The 17885-nt window shown below is 55.1% G+C and overlaps 1 protein-coding gene across 2 annotated transcripts in view; it reads right to left on the bottom strand.

Moving 5' to 3' along the window:
- The window catches only part of FAM20B (FAM20B glycosaminoglycan xylosylkinase), a 40967-nt gene extending 36055 nt beyond the window's left edge, over positions 1-4912 (bottom strand). Inside the window, exon 1 of one of the 2 annotated variants that reach the window (XM_040984319.1) lies at positions 4787-4912. The gene's annotated coding sequence lies outside the window, so the exon portion shown is untranslated. The remainder of the gene's footprint in view (positions 1-4786) is intronic. The other variant, XM_040984320.1, reaches the window with a different exon arrangement.
- Positions 4913-17885: the final 12973 nt, after the last annotated feature.

Raw genomic sequence — 17885 nt, 5'->3', positions numbered from 1 at the left:
TCATTAAAGTTCTTAAAATAGCATATACGTTTTAGGTAACACAACAGCGCTTTGCGTTTGTAACCCAGTGTCCTAGGATGTGTCAAGCTGACAGGCCACAAGAAGTACTTTTACAAACAGCAGAACCTCGGGGCAGGTGCTGCGGTACAGCAAGTGAAGCTGCTGCCCGCAGCGACGGCATCCCATACGGGCAAGTCCCGGTTGCTCCACTTCTCATTCAGTTCCCTGAGAAAGCAGTGGAGGACCACCGGACTGCGGACCCCTGCTAACCCTGTGGGAGATCCTGAAGCAGCTCTGGCCATGCAGCCATCTGAGACCCACTGGATGGAAGATTCTCTCAACGTGCAATTCTTCCAAATAAGAAAAAAGAAGAAGAAAAGTAAGTTAAAAAAAAAAATAGCAGAACCTCAAGCACGCCTGTGCTGAAGCCCCGGCTCGGTGCCTCTAAGCACGGGACACAGCTGCCTCTTCTATCCTGGGATTCTCAGCACAGGGACGTGCGTTCCTCTCCGGTCCAACTAACATGATGCAGTGCTGATGCATGTGGAGCAAAAGGAACAAAGAAGAAACATCTTTAACCATTCTTTAACTGGCCACTCTGATTCAAAGATGGTTTCTTTTACAGACCTGGGGGAAAAAGGTCTGTACGAAGTTCAAGTATTTATCACACAGTTCAAACTGCAGAAGAATCAAATAGATACGACGATTTGACACACCCAGTGTCAAACTGTGGTCTCCTGTGTCCTTCCACCTCAAGGCCACTGCCATGGCTAAACTGGCGTGTGACTTCGACTGAAACTGGGAGTCAGGATGGCAATGGTCTCAGCCACTGCCCCAGCGTGAGACAAGACAGGGCTGGAACCAGATCTTCAAGGTTCTGTTCTCCACAAGAGCCAGCATTAGCACCTCTGTCTTATCTTCTTTACCAACCACAAGAACTACAGGAACACAAATGCACTTTCACTTTCTTTACATGCACTACCTACAACAAGAAACAAAAACCAAAAAGATTCTTTGGAGAAACACAACAGTGGTTATGGAGTTCATGAACTAGTGGGGGAAGAGCTGGCAGGACCTAACTACCTGGTTAGCTGGATTACATTCTCAGCTAACTAGAAGAGAGTGACGCGGCTCCTCCTCCACAAATCCAAAGCTGGTCAAGACGGACAAAAGGGCAGTAATAAGAGCAGCCCAAAGATGCAGCGTTCCGCCGCTGGAAGGCCCGACTGCACATCGCAAGCAGGTGCAATAATGCAAATGACACAGGGGCAAACTCACTCAAAACTACTCAACTGTTGTCAGTAAGGGATGACAGGGATCGGAACTTTTCATTGTTGAAGAGGAAACACAATACATATATAACTCATTAAAGAAATGTTTCCACACAAAAAGGTATAAGATGGGAATGTTCATTTGCCATCAACACGAGACGCGTGAGGCTCTGCCACAGTGACAAAGCAGTCCACACTCACCCTGAACTTGGTGCTTCCTCCGCACACGTTTCATTATCTCACATTCCTTGACCTCCTACAACGTACCTGGGTTAGCACCCTCTCCTCTCACAGGGGTGTCACTCGGCCAGAAAGTACAGACCTCAGACACACAGAGGAGCCCACTGCCTCTCTCCTCCATCCCCCGCCACCCACAGCCATCGCATGCCAGGATGGCAGAGGCAACTCCAGGAGAGTCAGGCCGGACACAGGCCCTGCTGTGAGAAGTGAGATGTCTGCATCATATTCTCTCCCAGGCAGCTCTGGCACCCATGTCATAAGCCAACCTCAGGTGCGGGCAGTCCTGTTCTGAAGCTCACACCGTGCTAATGGAGTCATCAGGCCCTGGGGGTTCCACAGGCAGCCAAGCAGGGAAAGAGGAGACACTTACACAGGAGGGGCAGGAGGAGCAGATGCTGGAGAACTCTAAGGGTTCACACCCCACTCTGCCTAGGGTGAGGGACGAGGTCAGTGGGGTCGGGTAGGGCCAAGAGTGTTTCCATTACTCTGGCTGCTGACCCACCTGTTGAGCTACCTACCCAGCGCAGCCTGCAGCAGCAAGCCCAGGAAGCCACACCTGACCAGAGCCTCTGAGGGGCTCCAGCACCTGACAGTCCTAGAACTGCATCTTCGGGAGCCCCAGCACCTGACAGTCCTAGAACTGCCTCTGCGGGAGCCCCAGCACCTGACAGTCCTAGAACTGCCTCTGCGGGAGCCCCAGCACCTGACGGTCCTAGAACTGCCTCTGAGGGGCTCCAGCAAAGAAATGATGCCTTTTACAGACTATGTCAATGTGAACGGGAAATACACTTCTCTTAGTTTTCATTTTCTTTTGACAAAGAAGAACTAAACAGTTTATAGTATATGTGTTGGAATATTGTTACACTCTCCTCATACTGTTTTCCTTCCTTCATCCCACCAACAAATGCTTGCTGCACACCTACTAGGCACTAGGCACTGTCCAGTGCAGAGAAAAACGCCAACTACTGCAACAACCCATGGGCCTCACTGCAACTGTATTCCCCATTGCAACCCAGAAACCCACCTAGCTCCCAACTGCAGGCACCTGGCCCCAAGTCCCAGAGACCCACCCAGCACCCAGTCCCAGGGACCCACCCGGCACCCAGTCCCAAGGATACACCGGGCACCTAGTCTCAGGGACCCACCCAATACCTAGGCCCAAGGACTCACCCAATACCCAGTCCCAGAGATCCCCCGGCACCCAGTCCCAGGGACCCACCCGACACCCAGTCCCAGGGATCCCCCGGCACCCAGTCCCAGGGATCCCCCCGGCACCCAGTCCCAGGGACCCACCCGACACCCAGTCCCAGGGATCCCCCGGCACCCAGCCTCAGAAGCCTGGCTCATTCTCTATGGCCACAAAAGGCAAACAGCACCTTCTGCTGTAAGAGTGTAGCAATCACCAAGTGACCAGGACTGCGGTTAGTTATTTTAAAAAGCTCTCAAGGTAAGAACTTTAAGGCTTCGGGGTTTACACCACTGAAATGACAGCCATATAAAGTAAAGGAAGTTTATATCTGCCCTAAAGAAAACAAACTGCCACTTAAGAATTCCAAATTCAGAGCTGTGTGGAAGAGCTGGAATATCTACAAATGGAAACCAAAGGAATGAACTGAAAGGCAGACTAATCAATTTAACACGGAACGACTCTATCACATAAAGTATTGCAGAAAGCAACTGATTTGCTTGTTCCTAGGAAGACAAGCGGGGCACGTGTCTTCATTCTTTCACAATGCAGCTGACTGAACTGGAGAGAAAGGAGCAAATCCGAGTGTTAGCAGCATCAGAGAGCAGCTGTGAACGGCCAAGACGTCCTGGTCATCGCTTGCTGTCCTCCACGTTCGCCACTGCTCTGTTTGGAAACCAACCGCTGGCCTATGCCCTTGAACCACACTTTGAGGAGCAACTTTGCAGGTGGAGGGGCCTCCTGCCCGCTGATTCCACTGTGCGTATCCACAGCCCAACATCTCCAGAAACTTAGAAAAATTCCTGACTGAAAACATTAGTCCTCTATTTACCTTAGACTGGCTCTGAGGGCAGGCCAGCAAGCTGCCATCTTCAACACCTGTTCCTGGGCCTCTCGAAGGGGCAGCGGCAACCCCGTTCAGAATTCCTGGGGTGCAGGTCAGCTTTCGCAGCTTCCAGCTGACGCCCACCTTGCAGGGCAGCAGGTGAAATGGCTCACGTGCTGGGACCCCCTGCCACCCACGCGGGAGACCCAGGGTTCTCAGCTCCCAATCTCCACCTGGCCCAGTCCTGGCTGCCGCCACCTGAGGCCAGCTACCTCTTGCCATCTCTCTTGCAAATGAATACGTGATTTTAAAAAAATATGTCCTATTGTTAAATAATACACAGAAGCGCTGAGCTTAGGTCTTCGTTAAACTCAAGGCCTGTTCCCAACGCACGTGCGCAGTGGGACCTCCAGCCCAACTTTGAATAATCGCCACGGCCGTGTTTCGGCAAGGGTTTTCACCACCAGGCTGATGGGCCACGGTGAATAATACTCGGCAGCCTCAAATCTACCCGAATACAGACTTATCAAGTCAAAGTTAAAAGGGCCTACCTACAACTGCAACTCCCCGAGGTGAGAAACCACCTCCTGGCTGTGTGTTGGGGGCAGGGGCCCAGAAGAGGGGTGTGACATTACCACCCAAGTCGCAGCATCCAGCTCTGCCCACCACCCCAACGGTGATCCGGCCGTTCCAAGGACTACATCCGCAGTGACCGACCACGCAGCGGCCCCTTCCACTTTCCAACATCCTGTCACCCGCTGCTCTGCCTCATCCGGCGCCTGGCGGGCCACTGGGGGGCCCGGAGGAAGGAATCTCTCCTCGCACCCCAAGGCTCACGGACGCAGCTTGACAGCTGCTAGCATGAATCACGAATGGCAACGCTTGCGCCTCGCTCCAACCGCCCCGGCCATCACACCCGGAAATGAAATGTCCAGCGCAGCCCGCCTGGGACGACCGTAGCGTTTCCTCAAGTTGTGCCCTACTAAGCCAGCGCCGGGAGCCGGGCCGTGGTCACCGTGGTCACCGTGGTCCCCCACACCCGACGCCCCGGGCCTGCGGGTCAGCGGCGCCGGGCGGCCACGAGCCGGCCACCGCGGCGGGGACCCCGGGAGCGCGGGGCGCAGGGGGTCGGCACCCAGGCCCGGCTGCATCCCCGGCGGCCTCGGCCAAGGCCCGCGTCGCTTCCGTCGCAGGCCCCGGGGCCGGCCGGCCGACGCAGCCCGGGGAGCGCCCGGCACGTTCCCGCCCGCGGCAGCCGCTCACCTGTCGGGCCCCTAGGCTCGCTCCATGGCCGCCCGCGCGGTGCGGAGCGGAGCGGCGCGGCCCCGGCCGCCCACGCCGCACTCACCGCCCCCGGCCGCCGCCGCCGCCACTGCGGCGCCCGCCCACCCCCGGCCCGGCCATTCCCCGCGCCCGGCCGGCCGGCCCACACCCGCCCCGCCTCCTGTTGGTACGGTCCGAGCCGAACGCCTTCCCCGCGACCAATCCAAGGGCCCGCTGGGCGCGGCCCCGCCCCCGGGCCCCGCCCTCCCGCGGGCGTGCCCCGCCGGCCTCGCTCCGGGCCGGCCCGCTCCACCCCTTGGTTTCCGGCCGGCCCCACTTAACTCTGTCGGTCCCGGCTCGGACTCGCAGCTCCTGCCTCGCCCCGCCCCGCGGCCAGGCCCCGCCTCTCCCTTGCCTCCCTGGTTTTTTTCTTTTCTGCACCGAAAAGCAGCCAGGCCTCAGGACTGCAACTGCCGTGGTGCGCCCTGGGGCAGGTGGGCATTCTGAAAAGGGTCGGCCCGGTCCCGTTTGCCTTTTCGTTTGCCTGACTTCTGCCTGGAGGTCCGTGTGGCCTTCAAAGAGGCCCCGGGTGCCTGTAGGGTCACCGGCATGGCTGAGGACCAGAGCACGGCGCCCTGCTGGTGCTTTAGTCCGCCTCCTCTCCCCGGACTACACCTGTAAGAATGAATGCACCCAGTTCATTCATTCACCCTCTCCAAGCTGGAACGCAGTGGGGCTGACCTTGAGATGCTGCATTGCCTGTTACCCCCAAGGGGTAAGCGATGGGGAGGACTGAGTTGAGGCTGCTGTTCCAGGGAAGCACCCAGCTGATGGCCCGGCAGGTCATCTGGCTCCTCTCACAGAAGGGACTCTGACCGGCTGGCCCCGCCTGGGTGGCGCCCAGGGAGGACCACCCTGTCTAGTCAGCCGGTTGGCATCGGGTGTGTGTTTCATCACCTCTCCTCTCAGGAGTTCCTGGAGGAGTCTCCAGGCTTGACACGCACCCAGGACTAGCTGGCCAGCGGGCAGCGTTACCCACGCACAGTGCTGAGTGCACAGGGCCTCGTAGCAGCCTCTCCCCGGCGGGCTGGGGCGCTTGTCAGAGCAGGGCACCTGTGATTCTTGGGCAGGCCGGCTGGATGGTGAGACTCCGGCTCCCTGGCCTACACGGGGGCCGTCTGTGGGCAGCAGCCGGCCACGCTCCCAGGCCTCTGTGCACACCAGCAGGCCCGAAGGCAAAGGCGCACATCACGCCCCCACTCTGCTTCCTTCCCGGTAACTCTGAGGATCACGTAAGGGTGGACATTCCCGGAGGCCAGCTCATTCTACAGCCCGTACCTGAGGCCTTAGAGAAGGGCTCCGTGGGCCCTCGGGGTGTAGAGTGTATGCCACTCCCTCTCCTTCGCCTCTCCTCCCACAAAGGCAAGGCTTTGAGGGCAGGGGGGCTTTCTATTCCATGGTCTCCCCTTGGCCAGGATGTGTCTCCCCATGCAGCACCCATGGCGCCCGGCTCTAGCCCCACACGCCTGCAGTGGGTTCGTCCTCAACCAATCAGCAGCGGAGACCAGGTCTAAGTGCTGTCAGGCGATCAGTTAAGACAGGAATTTGTACGACTGGCACACCTGCAGGCAGCAGCTGGGAGGCACACAGAGCACTTGGATGAAACTGCTGCCATGGCGGGGCGAACGGGCCCAGCAAGCCGCGGTGCACCTGTGCACCCAGACAAGAGTTAAGACCCAGTTAACATCCCCGCAGTGATGGGGCCTCTAGGAACTAGGAGAACTGGACATGAGGCCTTTGGGGGCAACCCCAGGAAGGGCCAGGCCGTCCCAGGGTGCAGAAGGCAGGACACGGGCAGGGGAGGGCAGTGAGTGAAAGAGTGCGTGTATCCCCCAGTCCCTGCCTGGGGCTGTGCCTGCCATGGCGGCTTGCCAGGAGCACTGTGCCCCTCACCGGGCACAGGGCTCAGTGCCAAGCTCTGACTGCGATTCTTTCCCTGTGGAGGGTAAGCTTGCTTCTTGCCATTCTGCCGCACGTCTGCAGAGCTACCCCAGCCAGCGCTGCCCAGAGTACGAACAGAGCAGACACACTCCTAACCCTTTGCCTGCCACCTGTGCCTCTGCCAGGTGAGTCAGCCATGCACGTCCCAGCGACTGCATCAGAGCACAGACACAGGGGCCGGCGCAACGGCTCTCCCAGCTAACCTCCAACTCCAAGCCACCAGGATCCCATATGGATGCTGGTTCGTGTCCCGGCTTCTCTACTTCCCATCCAGCTTCCTGTTTATGGCCTGGGAAAGCAATAGAGGATGGCCCAAAGCCTTGGGACTCTGCGCCCAAGTGGGAGACCTGGAGGAAGCTGCTGGCTTCGGATCAGCTCAGCCGTTGTGGCCATTTGAGGAGTGAACTGGGGGATGAAAGATCTCTTGTGATCCTTCTAGAAGATCTTTATGCCCGTGGCCAATCTACAGCCTCTCGGCTCCCACCCTGCCCTTATCCCCTGCTCTGTGAAAATGACCCTGGCCTTTGCAGTGGGGGTGTCCCTCGGGGTCTGCGAGGGTTGGTTCCAGGGCCTCCTGTCCACAGATCCACGGTGCACAGACCATGTTTGCATACACTCATCTGCCTTTGTGCCTGTAGTATTTTATTTCATTTTTTTTAAAGATTTATTTTTATTATTTTCTTATTGGAAAGGCGGATATACAGAGAGGAGAGACAGAGAGGAAGATCTTCCGTCCGATGATTTACTCCCCAAGTGAGCGCAACGGGCCGATGCTATGCCGATCCGAAGCCAGGAGCCTCTTCCGGGTCTCCCACGCGGGTGCAGGGTCCCAAAGCTTTGGGCCGTCCTTCACTGCTTTCCCGGGCCACAGGCAGGGAGCTGGAAGGGAAGCGGGGCTGCTGGGATTAGAACCGGCGTCCATATGGGATCCCAGGTGTGCAAGGTGAGGACCTTAACCACTTGCGCCACCGCGCCGGGCCCTGTGCCTGTATTTTAAATCACCTCTAGGGGCTGGCATTGTGACACAGCAGGTAAAGCTGCCTCCTGCTGCCTGGCATCTCATTTGGCATCCTCCTGAGTCCCAGCAGCTCCTCTTCCCATCCTGCTCCCTGTTACTGTGCCTGGGAAGGCAGCAGAAGCTGACCCAACTGCTTGAGTCCCTGAATTCCCCTGGGAGGCCTAGATGAATGGCCCCTGGCCAAACCCGGGCATTGCGACCATTTGGGGAGTGAATTAATGTATGAAGACTTCTCTCTCTGTAATTCCACCTTGGAAATAAGTAAATCTTTTAAAAATATCATCTCTAGATTACTTATAATCCCTAATGTAAATGCTGCGTAAAAATGCTATGCTGTATTTTTTTCCCTAAGATTTATTTATTTTTATTGGAAAGGCAGATTTACAGAGAGGAGAGACAGAAGGATCCTGCATCTGCTGGTTCACTCCCCAGTTGGCTGCAACGGCTGCAGCTAAGCTGATCCTAAGCCAGGAGCCAGGAACCTCTTCCTGGTCTCCCACGGAGTGCAGGGTCCCAAGGCCTTGATCAGTCCTCTGCTGCTTTCCCAGGCCACAAGCAGGGAGCTGGATGGGAGTGGAGCAGCCAGGACATGAACCAGTGCCCGTATGTGCAGGATTTAGCCACTGAGTTATTGCACAGGCCCTCTATGTTGTATTGTTTAGAGAATAGCAATGCTAGGAAAAGCTCTGTACATCTTCAGGACAGATGCAATTTTTCTGCTGCATGTTTTCCGTCCGTGGGTGGTTGAATCTAGAAATGAAGGCAGGTCATGAAGCCTGGCCCTAGTTTAAGGCAGTGACACGCCATGTGCTACAATGCAGCAGTAGAGGGCGCCAGGGAGTCGCCGCACGAGCTGTGGATCTCCGTTGGCTCCGACTGGCTTTCTCAGGCGGCCTGCACTCAACCTTTCTAGTGCCGGACAATGGGACCGCACAGCGGCTAGCAGCTGACCCCAGCACCTAACTCTTCTCAGTGTCTTTCCCTAGCATTCTAGCAAAGGGATTTGTTTTAAATGGTAGGTTTTCAGAACTGTTTTTTGTTTGTAATTGTATTGCTTTGAATTTTTATTGAAACACACACACACATATCTTCCATCTTCTCATCCACTCCCCAGATGTTAGCAGCAGTCAGGGCTGAGCTAAGCTGAAGCCAGGAGCCTGGAACGCTCTCCAGGTCTCTTATGTAGGTGGTAGGGGCTTGCCTTCCGGATCACACCTGCTGCCTCCTTGGGTGCACGCGGGCAGGAAGCTGGAGTCAGGAGTGAAGGTGGAACCTGAGCACTCCTCTCTGGACAGGACGTGGGCATGTTAGCTGCTGAGCCAAACAACCGGCACTTTGAGAGGTTTCCAGCAGGTGTCATGTCTGTGCCTTGCTGCTGGAAGAACCGCCCCGAGCTAGTGAAGCTTAGGTGAACAAACAAAAAGTTAGTGGGGACAACGGCCTGCAGAAGCCAGCCGTTTGCAAGGGGCAGCCTGTATGAAGAGGGAAGGAGCCCGCATTGTAGATGGAACCCATGGCGGCAGAGGTGCCAGGTGCAGCCGCTGGCAAGGACCCCACTGTCCTCGCTCACTCCCTCACTGAGGGACCAGCGGAGCCACAGCCAGCCCGGCCTCTCAGCGCATCACACAGCGCTGAGGCTGAGCTGTGGACAGGCCAGAGCTCTCCCGGAAACGCTCACGGTGCGGATGCCGCAGCAGGCCCAGGAGCTTGACGACAAAGCAGACTGGTCAAAGGGCAAGGTCATGCCAGCTGATGTTGTTTCGGGCTGTATGATTTGCCCCTTTGCATCCTCGAGTGCCCGAGGCTGCTATCCACGTGTGAGGATATTGAGTGATTTGACAAAGCTACTCCAAGTGTAAGCAGAAAAATGGCCAGAAGAGCGTTGCCAGCTTTGTTCACCATACTGCTCCCACTCTTTTTTTTTTTCAAATTAGAGCCATTTCACATGAACTTAATGGGTGCTCATTATATATGCATCCACCTTACAGTCTTGAATTGAAATTGACTCAATTTTAAGTTCTTTGACTTCTTCCCCCCTGCCTTTTTTTTTAAGGTTTATTTTATTTTTTTGTTGAAAAGCCAGATAGAAACGAGAGACAGAAAGACCTTCCATCGGATGATTCACTCCCCAAGTGCCCGCAATGACCAGAGCTGAGCCAATCTGAAGCCAGGAGACAGGAGCTTCTTCCGGGTCACCTTTGGATGCAGGGTCCTAAGACTTTGGGCCGTTCTGGACTGCTTTCCCAGACCACAAGTAGGGAGATGGATGGGAAGTGGAGCGGCTGGGATATGAACCAGTGCCCGTATGGGATCCTGGCATGTACAAGGCGAGGATTTAGCCACTGGGCTATCACACCGGGCCCTTTTGCTAAACTTAAAACATCTCCAATGAGCATGTATTTTTTTTTTTTCAGTTAATTATCTGAAATAGACTGAGTCAACAAATTCTCAAAAAACTCTGTTTCTTAGAGATAGACTAAGTGTCTGGTCTCATCACCTACACAATGATCTTGAACTTGATGGATTTTATATTGAGAAATGAAGTTGATCTTTTAATTTCACTCTTCTACAAACTTTCTCAAGTCCCCTAAAATGATAGCATTTTTAACCCTTTTCCTTTTAAGGGAATATAGGTTGTTACATGTTTGGTGTTGTTGTTTGGAAGTCAATGTTATAGAGAGAAAACAAGAGAGAAAGTGAGGGGGGAGATTGAGATCACCCACCTGTTGGTTCACTCTCCAGCAAGACCAAGGCCAGGAGCCAGGAGTTTCTTCTGAATCTCCCACATGGGTACAAGGGGTCAAGCGCTTGAACCGCTGTCCACTGCTTTCCCAGACACGCTGGCAGGGAGCTGGTCAGAAGCAGAGCCAGCAGAGATGGGATGCAGTTGGCAGCTTTACCTGTTAGGGCTCAACTCCGGTCCCAGTTGAGGACTGTTATGAAGGGCAGGTCTGCAGAGGAGGTGGGTGTCCCCTCAGGGGCCCGGGACTCGTGACTCATGGAGTCAGCTTGTCATGCAACAGAGCAGCTTCTGTCTCGGATTTTCTGAGGAATCCACAGGCACTGGAGTGGGCCTTTCTGTTGCCACCCAGCTACCAAGGCCAAAACGTTCCGGGGCTGTCTTAGCCAGCTCCCTGCTGATCGGCAGCTTAGCCAAGGAAAGGCCAGGTTGATGGCTCTCAGCCCATCTACAGCTTCTCTGGGAGCTGTCTCTCTCTCTGTATTTACTGCTATTTCTGTCTTGTATGTATAAGCTACATCTGTGACTGGCAGCCTTGTCTACAAGTAGAACGTGTGTTGGTAATTCCTGTGAGGGCTTTGACGCTTACCTACCCACCTTCGTGCTTACCCTGGATCCGGTTCTTAGGGTATGTGAGGCGCCGTGGAACGCTGGGTAGGTGCCGCTGGCTCCCGGCCCCTTTGACTCCTGCCATAAGGTGAAGGCAGGCAGCTTTCAGCACCTCAGGTTCTAAAACGCAGCGAGAGATGACATCATAACACAGACAGGAATAGAGGATGCTCAGTGCAAGGCTAAGGCTTGGGGAAGCCTACCAGGAAAGTGGGGCTGACTCTAACACCTCAAGTCTGCACCCCCCACCCCCACCACCATGCACAAAACAGACGGGCAATTCATGAGCAGATGCAAGGTTTTCAACACCCGAAGGTTTGTAGCAGCGAGAACAAAGTCCCAAGTCAAACTCTCCATACAGTGCCTGTCCTTGTCTTTCTTAAACCTCAGAGGCCCCAGCAAGAACACCCACCCGGCTGGAAACCACCAGGACGGAGGCGGCCCTGGGCACAGCGCTTGTCTGTGCCCTGGGAAGGAAGAGCGGGCGCCCCTGGGTCCGCGGGGCTGCGGGCTCACCAAGCCCCATCCGGCTGCCGCTGGCCCGGTCTGCTTAGCTGAACTTGCAGTGGACCATGGGGGCTGTGCTTTTGAAGGAACCTTGCCCTGGGGGACGCACGCTGAGGTTTTCATGTCCAGGATCTTGCCCACACACGGCGCCTTCTGGGCCTGGGACAACACAGCGTATCACGCAGGCCAGCAGGGGAGGAAGACTGACCCTGGCTCACAATCCCGTCTTTTCATCCCGCTTGTTTAATTGACAAGCACCTGGTCGCCAGCTGTTTGCACTAACGGTGCAATTACAACTGAGGCTGGTTGGGCGAACCGGTGAGAAGGGAACGGAGCTAGATGAAATTGGTGTTTTCTGAAGCAGTACACTGCAGACTAGAAATACAACATTTTGCAAAAGGGGTTTTGTTCAGGTGCAATAATCTCCCACCCCTTATCGATACGGGATAAATTCTAACACCCCCAGTGGATATCTGAGTGCCGGAAGCTACAGAGAGCTTTGAAGCCCACGTGCCCGGTGTTTCCCGGTGCCCGGTGCCACCCGCGGCTTCTGCCTGTTTCATCCCGGGCTCTCCTTTGCATCGCTGTTCTTGCTCTGTGGTGCCACTGTTAATAAGGTTTATTTGGATGCGAGCACTGTAATAACGCAACAGTCGTTAGAAGACAAGATGGCTCTGAGTGACTGGCTTAGAGCAACGTCCACAGCCTGGGGACGCTGGGCAAAGGGCAGGACGGAGCTGGACACTGAGAACTCCTCACAGCAGTGCGTTCAACTTAACCTCGGAGAGACGCTGGGGAGGGCACCGGGCACGGCAGTTAGGACACAGCTCAGGCCGCCTGCCTCCTACGTCTCAGGTCTGCCTCCACTTTCCGTTTCTTGTTGCTGTGCACTCTAGGATCTAAGTGAGCCTTTAAAAAAAATATGAATAAGGGGCTTGGTGCCATGGCCTAGCAGCTAAAGTCCTCGCTTTGAACGCACCAGGATCCCTTATGGCCACCAGTTCTAATCCTGGCAGCCCTGCTTCCCATCCAGCTCCCTGCTTGTGGCCTGGGAAAGCAGTCAAGGATGGCCCAAAGCCTTGGGACCCTGCACCCAAAGGTGACCCAGAAGAAGCTCCTGGGAGACCTGGAGGAAGTTCCTGGCTCCTGGCTTCGGATCGGTGCAGCACCAGCCATTGCAGTCACGTGGGGAGTGAATCATCGCACGGAAGATCTTCCTCTCTGTCCTCCTCTCTCCCTATATATATCTAACTTTGCAAATATATATATATATGGATAATGGAGTTAAAGGATTCAATTTATATTTTTGCAGTGAATCAGGCCACATAAGAATGAGATCCCACAGGGACCCCGAAGCCCTGGAGGCAGCAGGAAGACACAGCAACAGTGGGAAGTCCTCCCCACCTCCCCAGGGCATGTCTCTCAGATGAGGACTCCAACGTGCAGGTCACCCCGAATGTCCAAATGGCTCCTTGCTGCTAAAACAAGCCAGCCCAAACAACAGGAGCCTTCCCCGGCCCCAGCTTGGCTCTGTTTATTTAGCTAAAGTCTATTTCACCCACCCCAAATCAAGCCCAGAGCAGCCAAATGCCAGATGAGACTAAACTTCCTCTTTGTGCAAAGATGGGAAGGGTCTGTTTTGCTAATGTCTGGATTTAGTAGGAAGGAGAAAATACACAAAATTCCGTTAATGACCGTGACTTCACGGAGGCCAGCAGGTGTTAGCTGTGGTTGACTCCAGAAAGTGACCCCAGCGAGGGTGTTCCTAATTTCTCAGAAGTCTGAGAGAGCAGAGGGGATAGGATCTGCTGTGTAAACATGTGAGCATGGGGGGCAATGCCAGTGTGGATGGTGAGCAGCCCGATTATTCGTGGTAGCTAAGGGGGCAAAGCAAAACCCAAGCACGTGTCCTGCACACTCAGTCTTCCCATTCATCGCTGTTGGCACCACGGTGAGACACCCTGCTGGAGTCCTGGCCTGCAGGACGCAGAACAGGCTGCACGTGGCCACTTTGCCAGCCCGGGTGAGAGCGTGCGTGTTGACACTCTGGCGCAAGGCTGTGCTATCCACGACTGTTCATCCTTTCTGACCATCAACCTCAGGCCCTGGTGTGTGCAGCACCCCAGTGGCTGGCATTCCCGCCGCTCCGGCTGCCTTTGCTCCCAGGCTCACAGGGCTGCAGGGGTCCTGTTCAAGCAACTGCTCTCCTGCCGCTCAGGGTAACAGGGTCTTACTCCCGGGGGTTGGCCCTCGCCGGCCTGTCACACACGTGAAGGGAAAGGGCAAGTCTGGTGACACATCTCTGGGATGAACTCACCGGGCCTCCCTAGGGCTGAAACTTCTGGGCCATTTCTCAAGCTTTTGAGTAGCGCCAGCTTTTATCCCATTGTTCAAGACCCAGGGGATGCGTCTCTCCTCCCTGAGCCTCGGCAGGTGGGGCTGGGTGAGGGAGCGCAGAAGGACACAGCCTTGAACCTACGGTTTCTGTGCTTGCCTCACACTGTCCCTCAGCCAATGCCCAGAATCCTGCAGATCCAATTCGGACTCAGCCCTTTAGTCCCACTGGGATGGGGCCAGGGTGTCTCGCCATCCCTTCTACCGACCCTGCTTCTGTGACTTTCATTTGACTGACAGACACAGCTTCCCATTCCTATTGGCCCATGCAAGGAATGCTCTGGGACAGAAGAGATGAAATGGCCCCAAAATCTGAAGTTCAGACACTGGTCTAATGTTTGGTGACTAAAGGAGTGAACTTCTACTTCCTTCCGACAGGCCTTGAACCACTCACCATTCCTCCTCTCTACACACGGACTTCTAAGTTTGCTTTGTAACTCTGAATTTCTTTTCTTGGGGTTGCTGTGTAGTGTAGTGGGGAAGGCTGCTGTCTGTGGCACCTGCATCTCATATGGGTAGCGGTTTATGTCTGATAGCTCCAGTTTGGACGCAGCTCCCTGCTAAAGTGCTTGGCAAAGGCAATGGGAGATGGTCCATCTCCTTGGGCCCCGCCACCCACGTGGGAGACCTAGAAGAAGCTTCTGGCTCCCAGCTTTGGCCTGGCCCATCTCTGGCTCTTGCAGCCATTTGGGGAACAAACCAACAGATGGAAAACTTCTCTTCGGCTCTCTTCTGCAATTCTGCTTTTCCAATAAATAAATACAATTTTATTTTATTTTTTTAAAGATTTATTTTATTTTTATTGGAAAGGCGGATATAGAGAGAGGAGAGACAGAGAGGAAGATCTTCTGTCTGATGATTCACTCCCCAGGTGGCCGCAACGGCTGCAGCTGAGCCAGTACGAAGCCAGGAGCCTCTTCAGGGTCTCCCACGCGGCTGCAGGGACCCAATGCTTTGGGCCGTCCTCGACTGCTTTCCCGGGCCAAAGGCAGGGAGCTGGAAGGGAAGTGGGGCTGCTGGGATTAGAACCGGCGCCCATATGGGATCCCGGGCGTGCAAGATGAGGACCTTAACCACTGCGCCATTACACTGGGCCCAAATAAATACAGTTTTAAAAGTGAGTTGATTCTCTCCTGTGCTTGAGATTCATGGCCTCCACAGGGGTCTCAGGGCACAGCTCTGCAGCCGCGTTGCCCTGGGCCACCATGCACTGCCAACAGCTGGTTCATTCCTGCCATTAGGCATAGCCCAGCGGGCTCCTACTTCAATCACTGCCCAAGTCTACGTTGAGAGCACACTCTGTGCCGCGCCCTGCAGTGAGGGCTGCACTACCCAGTGCACCTCAGCCCTGGGAATTCCCACAGCTCCCAGGGCAGTGCCAGGGTGGCAGGGCGGGTGAGGGTTGCGGGGGGCAGGCAGGGACACAGGAGATGTACTTCACCACAGATTTTTTTAAAGAATGTTTGATGTGGGGCGTTGGTACAGCAGGCCGATCCTCTGTCCTGTGGTGCTGGCGTCTCATAAGGATGCCTGCTCATGTCCTGGATGCTCCACTATCCATCCTGCCCCCTGTTTGTGGCCTGAGAAGGCAGTGGGGGATTTGTGCCAAGCCTTGGGATCCTGCACCTGTGTGGGAGATCCAGGAGAAGAGGGTCCCGGCTCCTGGCTTCGGATTGGCTCAGCCCCAGCCATGTGGTCATTTGGGGAGTGAACCAGCAAACGGAAGAGCCTCTCTCAATCAAAAAAAAAAAAAAACCAACAAAGCAAAACAATAACAACAACAATAAAAAGCCCTTCGAAACAGGTGTAATGGATGGGATAACGAACGTGTGTCTCCCCAGCCTTCAGCTGGTCACTTCCGGCCGTCACTTTTTTCCTTGAGTATTTTGTTCTTTACAGGTGATTTATTTAAAAGGCAGAGTTGAGAGAGAGAGAGTCTCCAACCTTTGGTTTATTCCTCAAATGGTTGCAAAGGGCCTGTGGCTGAAGCCAGGAACTTGGAACTCTATCTGGATGCAGGGGACCAGGGACTGGGGTCATCTCAGCCTGTGTCTCCAGGCACAGAAGCGGGGATCTGGACTGGAATCAGATCAGCTGAGACTTGAACCAGTGCCCGAATGGCCTTTAGGCAGTGGCTTAACCTACTACACCACAACACAACCCCCTTTCTGAGTACTTGAAAACAAATTCAGGGTGTTTTTTCGCTTGGGTCACTTCTGTCTCCATGTCTTGCAGACAAGCCATGCCTACACCAATCTTAAAGCTTCCTGGAACCCGTGGCACCTGAGCCATGCCCGGGGAAGGAGAAGGCTTGGGAGCAGGTAAAAGACTCATGGGGAGGAAGGGTGAGGAGGAAGCGAGAAGGGACAGAGGTCAAAGGCAAGGAGCGCCTTCTCGCTCACCTGTGCTCCGTGGGCCCACAGAAGCGGCCTCACCTGGGAGCTCGCCAGGCTTTCTCGACCTGGAGTTCCACCCCAGGTACAATGGGCCAGAATCCATATTCTACCAAAACACCCATGCAATTTGCTTGCATGGCCAGGCGGGAGAGTCCTGGGGGTGGGGGTGGGGAGTGCCTGACACTCCACACCATCGGGGAGAATGGTGCAGGCTGGGGCTAGAGCAAGGGTGAGGCACGCAGGTCGGCACAACCAATGTAATTGTGCCATCTCTGATGCCACAGAGGAGCTGCAGGAGGTTCCTGCAGATGGCAACTGAGCAGTTGCTTCCCTTAAGGTTGCAGGTGGCTGGGCGTGGCCTCTGCAGCCCTCACCTGTGTTATATTTTAAACATTTTATTTCTTTTCATCTGCTGGCTTACTGCCTAAAAATGCCTGCAATAACCAGGGCAAAGTCAGGCTGCAGCCAGAAGCCTGGACACAGCCCCCGCCTCTCCTGAGGGTAATGGGAACTCTGCAACTCAAGACATCAACCACTGCCTCCCCCGGGGGGCGCCCTGGTTGCCTCGCCTGGGGCTGGCTCTCAGGCACCCCGACGTGGGTGCGGGTGTCCCAGGTGCTGACTTCGTTACATCCATCACCTTCCCTGCGAGTACGTTTTTCAAAAAAGATTTATTTTTTATTTTTATAGAAAAGGCAGATTTACAGAGAGAAAGAGAGACAGAAAGATCTTTCACCTCCTGGCTCACTCCCAAAGTGGCCACAACGGCTGCAGCTGAGCCATACCAAAGCCAGGAGCCAGGAGCCTCTTCTGGGTCTCCCACGTGGGTGCAGGGTCCCAAGGCCTCGACTGCTTTCCCAGGCCACAAGCAGGAAGCTGGATGGGAAGTGGGGCTGCTGGGATTAGAACCAGCACGTGCAAGGTGAGGATTTAGCCACTGAGCCATTGTGTCAGCAAGCCCCTCCCCACCCTCTCCACGAATATTTTCATTGCATTGTTCAAATCCAAGTTTGACTTCTTACGAATCCAGTGGCTGGGGCTTGAGACACAGCTCAAGTCTCCTATACAGATCTGCGCACTGATGCAGGGGCTCAAGGCCTGGGGCCGTCCTCCGCTGCTTTCCCAGGCCACTAGCAGGGAGCTGGATGGGAAGCGGGGCAGCCGGCACTGATGTAACCTACTAGGCCATAGTGCTGACCCTGAGACCAGCTCTCTAACTTTCCTGGCCCTCTTTCCTCCTCCACCCCAGGTACCGGCACTTCGTTTTTCTGGGACTTTAATCAGCAGCAGTGACAAATGAATGTCTCAAGTGGGAATTTCAAATGGAATCAGAAATGCGACAACACTAAGACTGGCCCCTTTCTGCTCCATTCCAGGAGAGAGCGTATAGATGGGGCTAGGGACTCAACTGCTGCAGGACTTGGTCAGGCGCCC

The sequence above is a fragment of the Ochotona curzoniae genome, unplaced genomic scaffold (genome assembly GCF_017591425.1).
Source record: "Ochotona curzoniae isolate NIBS_2020 unplaced genomic scaffold, NIBS_Ocur_1.0 contig_4105, whole genome shotgun sequence".
Taxonomy (NCBI): domain Eukaryota; kingdom Metazoa; phylum Chordata; class Mammalia; order Lagomorpha; family Ochotonidae; genus Ochotona; species Ochotona curzoniae.
Note: the sequence above shows the minus strand (reverse complement) of the source record. Positions and strands in the feature narration are given on the sequence as shown.